The following is a 15,148-nucleotide window of genomic DNA, read 5'->3' as shown; positions in this document are numbered from 1 at the left end:
TAGGAGCTCTGCTTCACATGAATTGTAAGTTTATTCCAGAGTAGTGGTAATCTCTGGGGATATATCTGTCCCTCCAGCATGCTCTGTTAATGTCACAGGCTAGGTTAAGATCCCTAGAGCATGTGACTCTTGTACCATTTGACTTGCGGATGTGAAGCATTTTCATCAGCGCAGGGTCAGTGACTGCCCTGTAGGCCAGGCACAAGTCACCTCTCAGCAGCCTGTATGATACAGAGTACAGTGACAGGGCTTTCACATAAGTCATGATTTGGAGGCCCTGTATTTTCTTAGTGAGAAACCTTTGTTGTCTCTCCAGCAGGTGTCTGGTGAGATACATGCAGAAAGGAGCATTGTATTCTATTAATGGTCTGATGAGGGTCAAGTACAGTGGATTTATAACATCCTTAGACCTGGATGTGATTCCCTTATTTATGAGATGTGCAACATAGAAGGCTTTCCTTACTGCTGTGGAAACTTGGTCGTTGAAGATCAGATTGCCTATCTACCTGTGTTCCCAGATCTTGCCCAACTGGGTTTGAACTTGGGGGTACTCTCAATAGTGTAATTAGCAGGGAATTCTGCTTTGCCAAAGAGGATAATAATGTGTTTTTTTGCATTTAGTTTTAGACTGCGACTTTGGCACCAGTCATTTGTCTGTGTTAGCCCCTCCTATAATATGTTAATATCGTTAGGCGACTCTGTCATTGCACCCAGTTTGCAATCATCAGTGAACTTGGTAAGCCAAAGGCCATCTAATTTAGCATGGACTTCCAAGAAATAGATTCCAAACAGTAAAGGGCCCAGCACAGATCCTTGTGGTACACCACTGGTGACAGCTCTACTAGTAGAGGTACAGTCACCAACTTTGACAGTATGTGTTCTGTCAGTGATCCAACTGGCTACCCATCTAGTGACGTAAGGGTTAATCCCCACCTAGGAGAGTTTCTCAATGATACCTGAGTGGGGGATTGTGTCAGAAGCTTTGGCTAGGTCAAGACAGGCTGAATGCACTGTCTTACATTCATCCAGTATTACAGTTACCAAGCAACAAATACTCATAAATCACAGCTCAAGTATGCAAGCCCTCACAGCATATGCACTGAAGCATGTCAAGTTACACCCTAATGACACAAACTGTAAAATAGTAAAAAAAGCTTTTTGCAGTGGGAAAATCCTCCATTTACCTCCTCAATCAATTGCAGTTAAAGTGAAGTCAGTTTGGTGAAACGATTATGCCAAAACAACTTTTGCTGACACTGGAGTTTTTCCTTTGTTCCCACTCTTGTGCAGTATTGAAGTAGGTCTTTATAACTTTGAGACTTGCCCCCTGGAAAAAAAAGTTATCTCCAAGGTTCATCAAAAGATGTTTTGGCATAAATTTTCTGCCAAACTGACTTCTGCTGTAACTCTGTTTAACCGATTGACATAAATCCGCCCAACCCAACTATGTGACAATTTAGCCCCATGTAGATTCTCTGTATTGTGGTGAAGCTGAAATACTAAACTGATTTGCTCAGGGCCCTGTGGTGTGTTGTTGAAAATTTTGTGTGGGATGGAGAAATGTAACCAGAATTGATGCCTGTTGAAAGTCTGAAAAGTGTGATTGCAACCCTTATAAATGTGGGATTTCACATGCAAATGGAGGAAATATATAATTCCAAAACTGCAGGGGAGTAAAGACTCACTGCAAAAACAGTTGAAAGGTGAAAAGCATGTTCTATAATTCAGTGTTTTCTGTTTAAATCACAATTTACTTTCATAAGTGTCAGAACTCACATGGCCAAGTCTTGCGTTTGTTAAAGGCAACCACCATAATTTTTTTTAGTACATTGCTGCATAATTTTAGTGAGACTCCACATGGGTTGTAAGACTTCTGAGAATAAACAGGTCTATATTATAAAGCTGAAAGCTCTAAAGAGCGAATACAAGTGCATTGACACATAAGGAGCGAGGTACAAAAATAGCGAAACACGTACTGAGCAAAAATCAGAACATCGAACGCATTTGGCCAGAAGCATGATCCTGGGGATGAGGAAATATATCCTTTTCCCCACTGCAGTGCAGTCTCGGGGTTAGTATATTTAAGTAGAGGGGTGCAGGGGGGCTTGCCCCCCTGTAAAAGTGTATTATTTTAGTTTTATTTAGTTAATTTACGTATACCTGCATGGTGCTGTTGTTTAAAGAAACACGTTTGATGTTTTGATTTTCGCTTAATATGTGTTTCGCTATTTTTGTACATCACTGTTTCTGTGTCAGTGTACTTGTATTCACTCTTTAGAGCTTTTGGCTTTATAATATAGACCCAAATAAACAACTGTCTGTAAGGCTGCTGTGTATATATTTTTTCTACAGAGAAACATAAAGCCACTGACTCTGATATCAGATTAGGTCATGGCCTGACCAGCATGTTTGTTTTTCCTGACCATTTGGCAAGCTGCAATTCCTACATAATGTACAACTTCTTTTTTTTTTCTAACTCGTATGTATTCCTTGACTTCAATCAGATGTATTCTTGAATTCTATCAGTGGTCTGATAGTACTACTGCTTCTAAAAACTATCCATATTACTTCACATATTTTTGTAAAAGGTACTTCTCTGTATATCTCCCATGAATGTTCCATCTTGTAAATATAGATTGTGTTTTGTTTCAAAGAAGAGATCTTTATAATGGCACAATTTACTCTAGATAAGAGTTCAATGTCCTTAAAGCTACATAATAAATTGTTATCGCCTTATGAAGCCTCTTTCTAGTTTACCATTACTCTGCCAGATGTCTATTTGCTGCTTTATAATGCTGCTTACTTGCCTTTACATGATCTTATATAAATACCTCCAGGTCCCTTTTTTATTTTAGATGTTACTGCTGCTTTCTCTTCATGTTTGTACTTCTTTCCCAGATTGATGCATTTTTACATACATTTGCAATCAATTTAATCAAATGTCCAAATAATATGGCTGAGAGGTAACCAAGGCACTCGTAGAAATCCAACATAAAGTGTTCAATGAATAGAGAATTGACCACGATATAAAATAAAATAAAGTCTTGTTTATTATTAAGATAACTGGTAAGCACTTTCACCGTAGCTTCATCAGACCGTTAAAATTTAAACTCATACCTCACACAATTTATAAACGTCATTCGATGACTCAAACAAAGTAATTAGCTCATTTAAAGGAGCATCACAAAATACATCTTATAACATAATATCCGTTACAAGGTATCATTAAAACATTACCTATCACAGTAAATCTTTGTTTAATGGATAGCGCTTGTGTTTACAAATGTGCACTTCATGATTTAGTACTACATACCATACACTTTAAATGTTAAATAATCTTTGTACTAGTTTTATGAAGAATCTAATAATATTATTTCGCACATCATTATTAAAGATACCCATTGTTATAGTGCGTAGTATAACGCTAGTATAATAGAAGATCTTTACACTAAAAAGCTAATGTGTAGCACAACTGCTCTTAATAAATCATGAATATCAAATTCCAGTATAAGCCACTCAAAATATATATATTTTTGATAACTCTAAAATCAATCAATTCTCATGAACTTAGACAAATACACATAGATAATATATATAATAAATGTTCGACGTTAAAATAACTTACTGTATAACATACATATAAATACACCGTAGACTGTCAGCAGATTTACATGACTCATATGTTAACTTTTCGTATTATACAATGACGAGATAGTGCTTACAAATATAAGTACTATAATGAGTAGTAAGAACTAACAAATATACAGCTCTCAAAAGTATGCATGTTTGCAACCCTACTATCTAACAGTTAAACCTATATAAATAGTATAATAAATACATCAATAAAGGATACAGATGGAGTTGTATCTCAATAGTCATAAGACGATATCTAATTACCTTCATATTTACACTATATTATTATAAATATTGGGCTGCTAATGAATATAATACTACCAGCAGATGAGTCGATGTTGCTTATAGTGCTTTTGATCAAATAAAACATAAACCAGCCATAAAAATATCAATAATATGTATAATATTGACTAGCCACTTCTAATAAGCCACCAGATATGTTGAGAATTATATATGTATGTACAGGGTTAATCCTCTGCTTACCTATAAAAGAAGAAAGATTGCATTGTAGACTATTACATAGACATAGAAATGGCACTGAAATATCTTATTTAGTTTATTAAATAAAGCTAAAGGCATGAAACATTCTCATTTGGCTTTTAACCATCTGGTTTTAAGTATTGGTTTTAGTGAGGCCCTCTCGTTGAGACCTTTACCTTTATCAGCCCGTAACCTCATAATCCATTCAATTTCTCTGCATTCAGTAGTATTACATATGTTACCTTTTCTAACTGAGGGAATGATATGGTCTATAGCCATAAATTTAAAATTATGATGGTTTCCCTCACTAACTACATGTTTTGCTAGGGCATTATTATTATACCCAATCCTTATGGCATAAAGATGTTCCCTTGTTAGATAGTAGGGTTGCAAACATGCATACTTTTGAGAGCTGTATATTTGTTAGTTTTTACTACTCATTATAGTACTTATATGTGTAAGCACTATCTCGTCATTGTATAATACGAAAAGTTAACATATGAGTCATGTTAATGTGCTGACAGTCTACGGTGTATTTATATGTATGTTATACAGTAAGTTATTTTAACGTCGAACATTTATTATATATATTATCTGTGTGTATTTGTCTAAGTTCATGAGAATTGATTGATTTTAGAGTTATCAAAAATATATATATTTTGAGTGGCTTATACTGGAATTTGATATTCATGATTTATTAAGAGCAGTTGTGCTACACATTAGCTTTTTAGTGTAAAGATCTTCTATTATACTGGCGTTATACTACGCACTATAACAATGGGTATCTTTAATAATGATGTGCGAAATAATATTATTAGATTCTTTATAGAGCTAGTACAAAGATTATTTAACATTTAAAGTGTATGCTATGTAGTACTAAATCATGAAGCGCACATTTGTAAACACAAGCGCTATATATTAAACAAAAATTTACTGTGATAGGTAATGTTTTAATGATGCCTTGTAATGGATATTATGTTACAAGATGTATTTTGTTATGCTCCTTTAAATGAGCTAATTACTTTGAGTCATAGGTTCATAGGTTCATAGGTTCATAGGTTGGTACTAGGCTATCAGCTCTAGGGCCTATACAAGCCTAGCCATAACAATTCCCTGGCTATTTCTTCCCACATTATTTACTTTCCTGGACCCCTGTCTAGCAGGGCGACTGACGTGATCCCTGAGGTGAATTTCCTTTCTCCCATCCAATCGTCAAGGTTCCTCTTGAAGAGGTCCAAAGAGGCACTCTGCTTGACATGTATGGGCAATCTATTCCAGAGTCTTGGGAGTCTCTGGGTCAGGAACCTATCCCTCCAGCATGTTTTGTTTATTGTGATGACAAGGTTTAGATCCCTGGAGCATGTAGCTCTGAGGGATTGGGATTTCTTTAAGTGTAGCATGTCCAACAGCTCTGGGTTTGACATGGCCTTGTATGTTAAGCAGAGATCGCCTCTGAGTAGATGATATGCGACAGAGTATAGCTGGAGTTTTTTAAGGCGGTCAGCGTAGGGCATCTGCTTTAGGCCTGTGATTCTTTTAGTGAGGTATTTCTGAGGCCTTTCCAGTTGTTGCAGATGTCTTGAGATGTACATACCAAATGAGGCATTGTATTCTATAATGGGTCTAATGAGGGATGAGTACAGTGGGACAATGACCTCCTTTTTTCTGGATGAAAAGCCCTTCGTGATGAGGTGTGCCACATAGAAGGATTTCCTGACTGTTGTGGCGATGTGGTTATCGAAGGTGAGACCACTGTCCACCTGTGTCCCTAAGTCTCTTATCACACTTTCTGTGTTTAGTGTACTGCCACCTATATGGTAATTCATGGATACATGTTTTTTCCCAAAGGGGATAACAATACATTTCTTGGCACTGAGCTTGAGCCCATGGCTCTGGCACCAAGCATCTGTTTCTGTAAGGCCCTTTTGGAGAGTATCTACATCATTTGGGGATTCAATAATGGCTCCCAGTTTGCAGTCATCTGCAAACTTTGTTAGCCAGAGTCCCTTAGTGTTGACCTATACTTCATCGAATGAAGTTTATAAATTGTGTGAGTATTGAGTTTAAATTTTAACGGTCTGATGAAGCTACGGTGAAAGCGCTTACCAGTTATCTTAATAATAAACAAGACTTTATTTTGTTTTATATCGTGGTCAATTCTCTATTCATTGAACACCTTATGTTGGATTTCTACGAGTGCCTTGGTTACCTCTCAGCTATATTATCTGGACATTTCATTATACTTTTTATTGGAAGCAGAGGGGTATTTGTACCGCTGGGAATATTTTTATTTGTGGTTGGATTTTTACTTCTGATCGATTTAATCAGTTGTATTTTTGCCCATTCTTCCAGTCTTGCAAAAATCACTTTTTATTCTTCATACACCTCCTTGTATGTCAGCTTTTTCACACGTTATTATAAAAATAAAATATCAGTTATACTGACATTGACCACATGTGATGACAGACTAGCAATTACACATTAATCAAAGGGAGCTTTGTTTACTGTTTCCCTCTGTGTTTTATTGTCTGCTCAGAAACGTAATCCTTGCAATCACTCCGACTTCCACTGTGAGTCTGTTGGATTTGTCACTGAGCCTTTGCTGGGTTTCAGAGGTCAGACTTGGCCATGTCCATAATACAATTTCATCTCCCTTCTTTACTGAATTACATGCGTCTTCCCTGGAGTACGCCCTTTCTTTTATGACAACATTTCCTGTTTGACTCTGCTTTAATTAGCATTGTTCTGTCTTCTTTCTGCATGTCTATTTGTTTCCTAAATATTAGATCTTTTTGTATTGTTTAATATTATCTGCACCGAGGACCACATTTTCTTTCTTATAACTTGCATACTTTCTGCACATTTAGACTTAGTGAGAATCCACATGGGTTGTGATGGTACTTTTGAACTTACTGGTTTTCACATAACCTTTATCCTTTATTCTGAGTTACCACTGCTTTTCTATACAATTGTCCTATTTTTGTTAAACCTGTACTTCTGAAGTCCAAAGTCCTGACTTATGGATTCTGTAGTTAAGTTGGTTATGAGCCATGCTCTTTGCTGAGTGCTTGTTTACAAATGTCTCTCCATGCGGTCTCCCACACCAAATGACAGCACAGGTCAGGACTGCATTTTTGTGCTGGTTCTAGACTAGTACTAGATGGTTGTATGTCTAACCCAGTAGAATATCTGAAACACTGATTGCAACCATTGTGTTCTAGCTGACAGCAGGTATATTAAGTGCCCATTAAAAACAACTTCCCTTTTAGTGTCATCCTAAGGGTATCGTCTAACATTTTCTTATATCTTCTTTTCACGAGGATATTCTCTGTACACAGTTTGAGTCTCCAGTGTGACCCACAGTACTACTTTTCCTTCTTGTTTACTTTGTTTATTTTCCTGCTTTACAGAACATTAATGCTGGTTGCAGATGGAAACTATGTGAGGTGTCTTATCTGCCCACTTCCTAGTAGATAAATTGTGGAACCTACAGTAACTCCTTATAAGATTTGCTTTATAATTTTCTATATATATTTTTATATTTTTCTGCTTATTGGTACTACTGCCCCTTAAGTCAGGATATTCCGAACACACACCAGCTTTTCAGTGAAATAATACTTTCTTGTTTGTCCCCTGAGCTGTCTAACTTGTTACTGCACTATTTAGTTTCATGTTTTCACACATCTCTTTCATTTCATGACAGATGAAATATACTTACAATCTATGGATTTCCTTGATGCTCTTAAAATATTTTTTTATCCAGTTTCTTCACCTTTTTTTCTTTAACTCTATACATGATAGGTAACTCTAATCTGTTGCCTGATATGGCTACTGGCATAGATCATAGATAATTTTTGTCACACTCCTCCAAGCTGTCTCTGTTCTTTCAATGGCCATATAATAATTAAGTTTTCAGGATCTCACACTTTGTCCCAGATGGGATTTATCTGCCTATTTGACTAAGCTTTTCTGAGACACTGTCCACTTCTATTCAAGTATGTCTTGCAAAAGGTCTGAAGCCATGATTTTCATTGATTTGACTTTAAAGGTCATCATGAAAAGCGCAGCTTTGTGATCAGTTGTAGCAAATTACAGACATATGATCGCAGTCCTTCGCCATATGAGAATATCAGGGCCAAGACTTTGCTTTCTTGGATGGTTTCAGTGTCAGCTGTGTAAGACCCCTATATGGCCCAGAAATGATCATGAAGGTTGTTGTTGCTGTATTCAAAATACTCTATGTGGCATATTGAAATTCAAGGGCATAGTCAGGTATACACCATGTGTGCCACAGTGTACCCTTTTTAAAAAATATTTATTTTATACCCTCAGATGTGCTAGAAGTTGCATGTTAAAAATCTTGGCAGTTTTATCTTGATTTGGTATAATTAAGTTATATGTTTTTTTGTTCAATGGATTTTTTTTTCAGAATGCCTTGTTAGTTTTTTTTTTTAATTCAACCTGTCATTTCAGATTCACTATCAGTGCTTTCCTAAAATGAATTGGATAGTGACACATAAAAAAAAAATAAACAATATATACTATATATATATATATATATATATATATATATATATATATATATATATATATAAATATATATGGGTCCATATGACTTCATCGACAGTTCATTTGGTCGACAGGCATTTTAGGAGGGCTTCACCACACCAGGAATGTGGGGCTGTACACCCCACTAACTATATATATCAACCCCAGGGTTGCACAACATTGGGAAAAGGGGCAAATCTGCCTGTCGACCAAATGAACTGTCGACCAAATGAGTGTCAATCAAATGAACTGTCGATGAAGTGATATGGACCCATATATATACATATATATATATATATATATATATATGTGTGTGTGTGTGCTGCTTACATATACCAACTCTGAGACTACATTACTGTGGAGAAAGTGCAAATTCCTGGTCCTCGTGGTGCTGCATTCTCGCAAGTCCAGCTACTGTCAGTGTTAGAAAAGTGAATTTTCAAACTATTTAGCCAGTACATCTAGTGAGCCCTGGAAAGGAAGCCTTATACATATATTTATAAAAATATGAATATGTATATGCACACACACACACACACACACATATATATATATATATATATATATATATATATATATATATATATATATATATATATAGGGTACCTGTCAAATCTACAAATGCTCAAAATTTCGAACGTTACATGGTCGAGACCAAATGTTCGAAATTTTGAGTGCTCAAAGATAGACTTTCAATGGCACCGTATGAAGCAGCTAGGGAACATTTACCTTTTCTGCACTGAAGTGCGGTCTCAGAGTTGGTATATTTAAGTAGGGGGTATGTGGGGGGTGCAGGGGGCTTGCTCCCCTGCCTATACTGTTAAAGTGTTTTTTTCTGTTTTCTTTTTCTTTTTTATGTTCGAACATCCAAATATTGAACATTTATTCTCGACCATGTAATGTTCAACATTTTGGATGTTCGAACATTTAACATAGACCATATATATATATATATATATATATATATATATATATATTCTATTTAGAAAGAGACAGAGGGAGAACGGAAGCTCTCAATCGTTAATGGCATCAGCAGCCACATCTTAATTGTATATCACCTATTAAGCTAATGCATTTGCTGCCAGTTTATCTTTGAACAAATCTATGCTTTAACAAGGATTCATCAGTCACCCACTGGATGCCTCTGCATGAGCATGTGTGTGTGGGTGTGATGGTGCAAACTATTATTGTGAGAGGGTGAGTGTGAATTCAGAAGGCTGCTACATTTTCTTACAAACATGAAATTATCTACAAAGTAATGACACTGACATGGCATATATCCAACTGTAAAACATGAGAACTGATTTGATTAACTACAGTGGCAGAGCAACCCCAAATGTGACACTATAAGAAAAGCAATCAGAATTGTTTAAACTAAAGTTCCCATGCTCTAAAACACAACAGATGGACATTATTTAGTATTAGTAGGTAAATGTGGTCTAATTTTATCAAGTGAAGTATAAATGCTTCAGGCTTCATTCTCTGTGTTTCTTAAATTGGCATGCTTACAACTTGTTGGTTGTTATTCTATGACAGCAATACATTATGCATTGTGTGTTCATTTGGACATGAAGTGTGCATTTTAGTAAACTCCTGTTCAAGGCAAAATGTGAGTTTAAATGATATATTTATTAAACAGTATTTTAAATATAATTGAAATCTAACTTTTGCAGTTAATGCAGAAGATTAAGACTCTGAGCTGTTAATGATCTGCTTCCTTTAGGCAAAGTGAACAAACTTTGATCCTTTCAACCTCCATTTGCTTACTATGTGATTCTGAGCAATTCACTTGGTCAAAAATTCCTCCTGAGTTGCCCATGAAAAGGGAGACTTGTGCCTATTGGACTTACTTGGTTAGCAAAAATATATTAAACAAAAAAATTGCCCTGTTTACTACCACATCACAGAGAAATGCTTTTAGGTGAAACAGTGATCCGATGACTTGATAATATGTGTGTGCATGGTGTGCACAGTATGTCTATGTGAGTGTGTGTGTGTGTGTGTGTATGTGTAGGTGTGTGTGTGTGTGTGTGTGTGTGTGTGTGTGTGTGTGTGTGTGTGTGTGTGTGTGTGTGTGTGTGTGTAGGTGTGTGTGTGTGTGTGTGTGTGTGTGTGTGTGTGTGTGTGTGTGTGTGTGTGTGTGTGTGTGTGTGTATGTGTGTGTGTGTGTGTGTGTGTGTGTGTGTGTGTGTGTGTGTGTGTATGTGTGTGTGCGTGTGTGTAGGTGTGTGTGGGTTCATACATGTGTTGGACTAGTGCACCATTCTTGATTGTTGCTTTTCTCAAATCTGGTACTAGTCTGAATATTCCCCACAACCTTAAATAAGATAAAGCAGTGTGGAGAATAAATGAAAACTTCAGAGTTTTAACACAGCCTTTGGTTTTCATTACATTTTTATCCATTGCAAACCTCAGTGGTAACTGACAAAGAATATTAGGAATTTCTTAACAGCTAACAATTGAATGTTTTGTTTATAATAGGAAAATAATGCTTGCATACAAATGTCAGAACAGAACAAATATATTTTGCTACTCAGCAGATCAGTGAACAACAGTATGGATTTTCCTCTTGTTATGAATGCACTAATTATCTTTATTGCAACTCATCAGGAATGACAGCACATGTGTTCAAGTAGGCCATCTCCTATCTCGAGGGGGGGGGGTATTCCCAGCCACTGGAAAACTAAGCAAGATAAGAACTTGTTCTAAAATGTACTTGAACAATAGAATTACCATAAGAAAGGAGAGATTATGTGGGACAGGAAGAAAGAAAGAAAGAAAGAAAGGAAGCAGAGAGGAATACAGTATGAAAGGAAAGAGATATAGACTCATGAAGCTTAAAAAGAAATTATTTTTCCAGATAGCATTAAACAGTCAGGTAAAAGAAAAGTATGGCATGAGTTATATGCTGTCACAGTGTGGAATAGTTTCTGGAGCTACAAAAATTCTGTAGCACTAAAATTAGACAGCTCATGATATGCACGAATATTTTTCCTTTCCCCGAGTGCGTTACAAATTAAACATGCACATAAATGAGTTTATTTCTGTGACTCAGTCTCACGAAATGAAAAACAGTAAGTAAAATGGCAAAGAAATACTATCTTTAGGGTCTGGGGAGGTGCTATAGCAATAATTTCTAAGCAAGTGGCAAGTAATTTGCAGCCTAAGAGCCACATTTAGCCATCAGTGAATTAATTTGCACCTCCCTGAAGCCACCCCCACAATGTAAAACATATTATAGGAAGGGTTAGTGTACATTTCTGTTTGGCATTCAATAAAGGTCGTTCTGTAAGATCATTATCTGAATTGTTTGAGGACAGTGTTTATGTCCTTTCAGTCATTTTAAGTTACTCAGTGTTGCTCTGAACTATTAGGTCAGATTTAATTATGACACATAGAAGTAAGCAGGGCAGTGGGATGGACAACCCCACATCTCACACAGTGCTCCTTCACTGGTTTGCTGCTACTTGAAGCATTTTCCTCCCTGATTTGTCATGTCAGGGATGGGGCATGCTAATGCTACTTGGTCAGCCTCCAATGCTGTGTTTTTTACCAGTGTATGGTCTCTTTAAACCTTTTGATGTATTAATTGTTTGATTGATTTATTGCTTTTTATGTATTTAGTATAAAAGATGCAGCAAATTGATAGTGGTTATTCCTTTGAAGGCTTCTTTCTAGCCGAGGTACCGGAAGAATAAACTTGCAGCATCCCAGTTCCTGTCCTGTGGTTTTTTGCTACTTTCGTGTTTTGGTTTTTCGTTTTTTGTCAGGCTTATACCCATTTTTTAACAGTTTACTGACATTAAATGTGATTTTCTATAAAGTGTAAGTGATCATTGTATTTTATAAGCAGGGTTAACTGCTTTAACAACACTAAGTAAAGCAGTTACAATGAGCAGTGCATACTTCTTTTACTTCATACTAAGAATCACTAGTGATCAGCTTAGTGTTCACAGGATAGTAACATCTCTCTGGACTATGAAATATTACCATTTGTTTTCAAGTTTTTGACCAAGCTCTCCAGCCATCTGTCCATCCATTCATCCATCCACCTATCCAAAGGCCATTTGAATAGGCTCGTGATGTGCGTCCACTAAGTATTGGTTACTATAGCATTATGTGATTCTAAACATAAATAGCAGACATTTACAGCAACATTATTACAACTCATACAGGAAAACTATAAGTGCAGAATATGCCCAGAGAAAATTATTTAGTTTTCTTTTGGCTCACTTAAACTTCCTACATGTACTGACATACAGAATAAGGATTATGAAGGACAAATTTGGGGGCCCATACTCAGGAGAAGCTGTGGAATACAACAAATGTTTTAAGAAAGCACATTCCACCTAAAGCAGTCTGACAGCTTATTCATATATAGAATACATATTTCCAGAAACCATGGTGACTGAAAACAAGAGTTTAGCTATGTGAAGTTCTGTTTCTATAAATATGCAAATGTATACACCATGATGCATCTGTTACCTACAGAAATTAATTTACTATAACATGCTGGAATCTGGAAGTCCAAGTTCCTACCATGAGCTTGGGATTCCATAGCTGTTTTTATTGCAACAGGCAGCAAATATATGGAGGGTTATAACCCCAGCTGTTGAATGCAATCCCGACAAATTGATATGGAATAATACGTGGTCATCTCCTTAAAATTATTTATGAGGAGTACATATCATTTTAATCTATATACTAAATAGGAATAAACACCAATCACATATGCTAAATATAATCTAGGATCCACCTTATTAAACAATCATGCAATTGTTAGGGACATGTCTCTCAACCTGTTAGAGCAAGAAAACTGGTCAAAGCCACAAATAATGGGTGAGCAAAGTCTCAAAAATAGAGACAATTTTTAAATAGTTCTCTTACAAACTTATAAAGTTGGTAGAATAACAGGGTTTACATTAACATGGATCTTGTAAAGGATATGTAATTTGAAATTCAAATGTCTGTTATTATTGTCCTCAATCCTCAGTGGTTTGCCAGAAAACCAAAATTTTATGAGGAACAGACCAAAAATATGAGGCAAAAATCTGGGCATTTTGTGAAAATCTGAATTGTTGAGTGGTATAATTAGGGAACATAAGGTCATGAAATCCTCTTGTGGTCTGCTAACTCAGAGCTCTCATCATTTCATAGGAACAGTTAGTTTATCTTTCCTTAAACTATAGTATTACATTTAACAAATGTACACATGAATGATATGTTTTACATTACTCTCAATATGTGTGCACAAGATTGGTCAGTATTGCATACTTATAGAGATCTGCCCTTTTTATTCTTAATTTGATGTAAGAATATTGACTATAAATTATAGTAAGGCTGTACCATTAATGTAGCATGCCTTTTTCTTTCATGGGGCCAACAATAATGTTTAAACTGGTTATCACTGACACTTGTAGGGGTAGACACGTGTTCCAGCTGGAAGAATGACAGTTTAGCATTAACTGTAGAAAGAATGTTTCTAAAATGTGTTGATAATGTATTAATCATCTTGTATACACATTATCTTTTGCTTAAACGGTAGAAATATCTGAGTGTAATATCTCAAGTGCATTCTATAAAATTAGTCAAAACTGTGGCATCATAAAAGATATATTTTGCAAATTTTTATAAATACAATTGAATAAAGTTAGTTGTTATACACTTCATATTCCACTTATAACGTGTATACACACACACACACATACACATATATATATATATATATATATATATATATATATATATATATATATATATATATATATATATATATCAATCACTGTCTGCATATACAGAAAAATAAATTTGCTATCCATGTAAACAAATCACAATGCCATACATCATCTTCAATTAATATACACCTTCAGCTCTAAAGTATTTATCTATAGCATCGTTACAGGTTTTGTAAAAATAATGCACAGTAAAGAATGCAGACATCCTTTTACACAGCCACTTCCGGAGATGAAAATAATGTCTCCTAATACGCCCAAGATAAACCTTTATTACATCATGACTGCAGAGTAGACTACATTTTTGCTTGGACAAGTCTGTCTTTGTGCAATTACTGAATGAGTAATTAATTATCTGTGTCAAAATCTCAGCTTATTTCAACACGGCAGTGACTAATTACTTCTTGTATAAATTATTAATTTTATTTAATTGTCACTGCTAGTCTGTGATTGCAGCATATCTTCAACATTATAGAGTTGTTTTCTTTTGGAAGACAACTGTTACAACAGTAGCATTAATATTCTCAACAGCCTCCTGCTCGAATTATCATCATAATGAAACTTTACTAAATGGTGTTACTTACACACACAAAGGTCTGGAAAGTAGTCCAAACTTTACATTAAGCCAAACTGTTTAACGCTTTCTTGCTTTGGTCCTGTTCAGTAGTTAAAAAAGGTTATCTCAGTTTCTTATAGCGTGCAAGTTAAGATGTGTGAATCGACCTAAATTTACCAGATTACAAGTCTAAAGCCCT

The sequence above is a fragment of the Protopterus annectens genome, chromosome 8.part0 (genome assembly GCF_019279795.1).
Source record: "Protopterus annectens isolate FY-2018-M chromosome 8.part0, PAN1.0, whole genome shotgun sequence".
NCBI classification, from domain to species: Eukaryota; Metazoa; Chordata; order Ceratodontiformes; family Protopteridae; genus Protopterus; species Protopterus annectens.
This window is presented reverse-complemented; position numbering follows the sequence as displayed.